Below are 4,027 nucleotides of genomic sequence, written 5' to 3' on the forward strand. Positions count from 1 at the left end.
TAATGTTGCCATGTTTCTAAAGTCCGAACAAGAGCATATAATTCTTTATCATAAGTAGAATAATTCAGACTAGGCCCACTCAATTTTTCAAAAAAGTATGCAACAGGTTTGCCATCTTGTAACACACCTCCTAATCCAATTCCACTAGCATCACATTCAAGCTCAAAAGTCTTATTAAAATCAGGAAGTTGGAGTAAAGGAGCATGTGTCAACTTATCTTTCAATACCGTGAAGGCTTCTTCCTGTGCGGTACCCCAAAGAAAACGCACATCTTTCTTTGTAAGCTCATTGAGAGGTGCAGCAATGGTGCGGAAATCTCTCACAAAACGCATATAGAATCCAGCGAGGCCAAGAAAACTCCTCACTTGTGTGACCGTTTTGGGCTGCGGCCTACTCTCAATAGCTTCAATCTTGGCTTTATCAACTTCAATTCCCTGTGGAGTAACAACATTGCCAAGAAAAGATACTCGGTCGGTTCAAAAGGTGCACTTGCCAAGGTTACCAAACAAACGTGCATCACGTAAAGCAACAAAAACAACACGAAAATGTTCCAAATGTTCCTCTAAAGGTCTGCTACAAATCAGTATATCATCAAAATAGACTACCACAAATCGTCCAATAAAAGCACATAAAACTTCGTTCATTAATCTCATGAAAGTACTAGGTGCATTAGTTAACCCAAAAGGCATGACTAACCACTCATATAATCCAAACTTAGTTTTAAATGCTGTTTTCCATTCATCTCCCAATTTCATACGAATTTGATGGTATCCACTAAGCAAATCAACTTTGGAGAATATTGTAGAGCCACTCGATTCATCAAGCATATCATCTAGTGATAGAGGCAAAGGTGTCCCGTCTTTTGATGAGATGATGGATATCGCTTTGGTGGAAGTCGACTTTCACGATCCGACTACGAACGTGCGAGGACGTCGCGCCTTAGCAATCGCTAAACCAACTCCGAGAGGTTATTGACCACGCCGGAGCACGATCGACCTGACCATGAGGGTCTGTTTCCTGCGAGCAAACAAAGAACAAGCAAGAAACTGAGATTGCAATCTGGATATTGCGAATATAAGATGAAAGCTTTATTGTTCAAGGTGGGGTTCTGTGACGCCTTTGTCTGGTCGTTGAACACAAACGAAGTACGCGAAGTTGCAGCTATGGCGAACTTTTAATCTAAACAAAACCCAAAGTCTAAACGGTGCCCCAAGGGCTGTATATATGGAGGAAGAGAGGGGGAATTTCGTGTCCCTTGGTGGAGGGGTCCGAAATCAACCCTATCTCTTGATTCCCCACACATACGGACTCTAAAAATAGCCTATACTAATGTATTTCCAAATTACATGGGCCTTGGCCAATAAAAAGGTGACGCAGCACCTATAATAGCCTCTGGACGAAATTTATGAAGTGGCATCTTGTATATTTCGTCCAAGGCTTCATGCACTCGTTATGGTGGCTTCAAAGACCTGAAATCATCACTCGTAACTCCGTTCTTGTTCCCCTTGCGCATGCCATCATCTCCATGTTTTTTCTTGCTCCAATGTTCATCCTTCTCCAAGCTAGGCCCTTCATTTGTAAGCAAAACAAATGTATCCAATTTAGGCAGCATCATATTCTCATGAACATTAGAATCATTACCAAGAAACGAAAGTAACTGGTAATTTAGTTGGCGTGCGCGAGCTCTAGTAATTGGTCCAGTATGTATAGCAGCAGGGGCTGTGGGTGTAACAATTGTATTGATGTCCTCATCATCTAGCCTAGGAATAGGATGACGATAACGAATAGTAATATTATTAATGCCTCTACAATCAACACACGTACGTGATGTACCATCCTTTTTCGGCACTAGAATAATAGGAACATCACAAGGACAAAGGGATTCGCGTATATAACCTTTGTCGAGCAGCTCGTATACTTGACGCATAATCTCCTTCGTCTCCTCTAGAATTGTACGGTATGGTGCACGGTTGGGTAATCATGCACCGGGAATTAAGTCAATTTGATGTTCAATCCCTTGAATAGGTGGTAAACCCGGTGGCACGTCTTGTGGGAAGACGTCAGCGAACTCCTGCAAAATGTTAGTGACAGCAGGGGGCAAAGAGGAAGGCACGTCCTCGAATGAAAATAATGCCTTTTTGCACACAAAAGCATAGCAAACAGATTTTCTAAAATCTAGCTCATCAATATCAGATTTAGTGGCAAGTAAACATGCACTTTTCAATTTAATTTCAGAAGCAACACTAGATGGTTCATTATTAGGCTTCATTTGTTGCTCAAATTCTTTTGCCACAATCTGATTTTCACTCTTATTCATCTCCTGTTTTGCTTTATTAGCTCTATTAATATCATCTTTCAAAATGGAATCAGGAGTCATAGGAAGCAAAGTAATATTTTTATCCTTATGAACAAGAGTATACTGATTGTTTCTACCATGATGGACAGAATTTTTATCAAATTGCCATGGTCGACCAAGTAATAAGGAACATGCTTGCATAGGTACCACATCACAATCAACATAATCAGCATATGTAGAGATACTAAAATGCACACGAAGAGTACGTGTTACATTAACCTTGCCGCTGTTGTTGAACCATTGGATGTAGTAAGGATGTGGATGTGGTCTTGTGGTGAGAGATAGCTTCTCCACCATCTCCATGCTAGCCAAGTTGTTGCAGCTCCCTCCGTGATAGAGGCAAAGGTGTCCCGTCTTTCGATGAGATGATAACTATCGATTTGGTGGAGACGACTTTGACAATCCGACTACAAACGTGCACGACGTTGCGCCTTAGCAATCGCTAAACCAATCTCCTGAGGTTACTGACGATGCTGGAAGCACGGTCAGCCTGACCACGAAGGTCTATTCCTGCAAGCAATCGAAGAACGAGCAAGAATATGATAAAGCAATCTGAATATTGCAAATATATATGAAGTATTGATAATGGTGGGGATCCAGAAGCGGTCTTGGTCTGGTCGTTGGACACAAACGAAGTACACGAAGTTGCAATGGCTAACTTTTAACTAAACAAATCCCAAGGAAAAGCTACTAGATGGATCTACTTATATAGGAGCAAGGGGTGGCGGCCAAGGAGGTGGGAGGACGTCCCAAGGCAGCCTAAAACTAAATCTAGGTCGTACAAGGCCAATGGGCCCAAGTGGAGGTGATGTAACACCTTTGGACTTGTAGTTTGACTCGGATTCTGCTGCAGCATCAGGTTGTTTCGTCCACAACTCAACGCTCCGAACGAATTTGAAGGTGATTCCAATTGGGTTGGAAAGTACACGAAATCTAGTTTCCAACAAAAAAAAATCACCCAATTCGGAGTCCATATGAAAAACTTGTGTGCGTTTTGAGTCAGGTATGTCTGTGCAGTCCGAATCTGAATCCAGAACGTGAGAGACTTGGACTCTATCTTCTCTTGGGCCAAAAGTGACGTGAGAGAACTTTTTGGACAACAAATAAACATCTCTTTCTTCCTTATCTTCATATGTGGATTGTACAAATGTCCCATACACCTGCAATTAGACAAAACACAAAACTGTGTGAAGTATTTTTGTTCTGGATAACATAAATAGATTATTGAATAGTTTGCACTAGAAATCACCTGACAAATATGCATATATGCAATATTTTTGGTCATATCCTAGGTAGTCATGTCCTCATCATCCTCCCCTTCTTGAAAATAAAGCCGTCCTCGGCGTTGCTTAATCTGAAATGTGGCTAACAAAAGAGACAAGGTGTACATGTTGTATATGTATATGTCATCCATTTTTACTTCCCTTGATTTTTGCATATATGACACATGAATAGATGAGTAACTTGCATAGTTCATAAAATCTAAAGCCAAAAAATTAGCACAAGAAGTAGAAGGCATGAAAATATTGCAACTCAGTTTGCACATATAAGTGAAGCTCTTATTCATTTCAAAAGATTGACAATGTTCATCATTAAACCATCCCAACATTGGTGAATAAACCTTACTTGCATCAAATTTACATGCTACAACATGCTTAAATAAGCAAACAT

The sequence above is a fragment of the Triticum aestivum genome, chromosome 7B (assembly GCF_018294505.1).
Source record: "Triticum aestivum cultivar Chinese Spring chromosome 7B, IWGSC CS RefSeq v2.1, whole genome shotgun sequence".
NCBI classification, from domain to species: Eukaryota; Viridiplantae; Streptophyta; class Magnoliopsida; order Poales; family Poaceae; genus Triticum; species Triticum aestivum.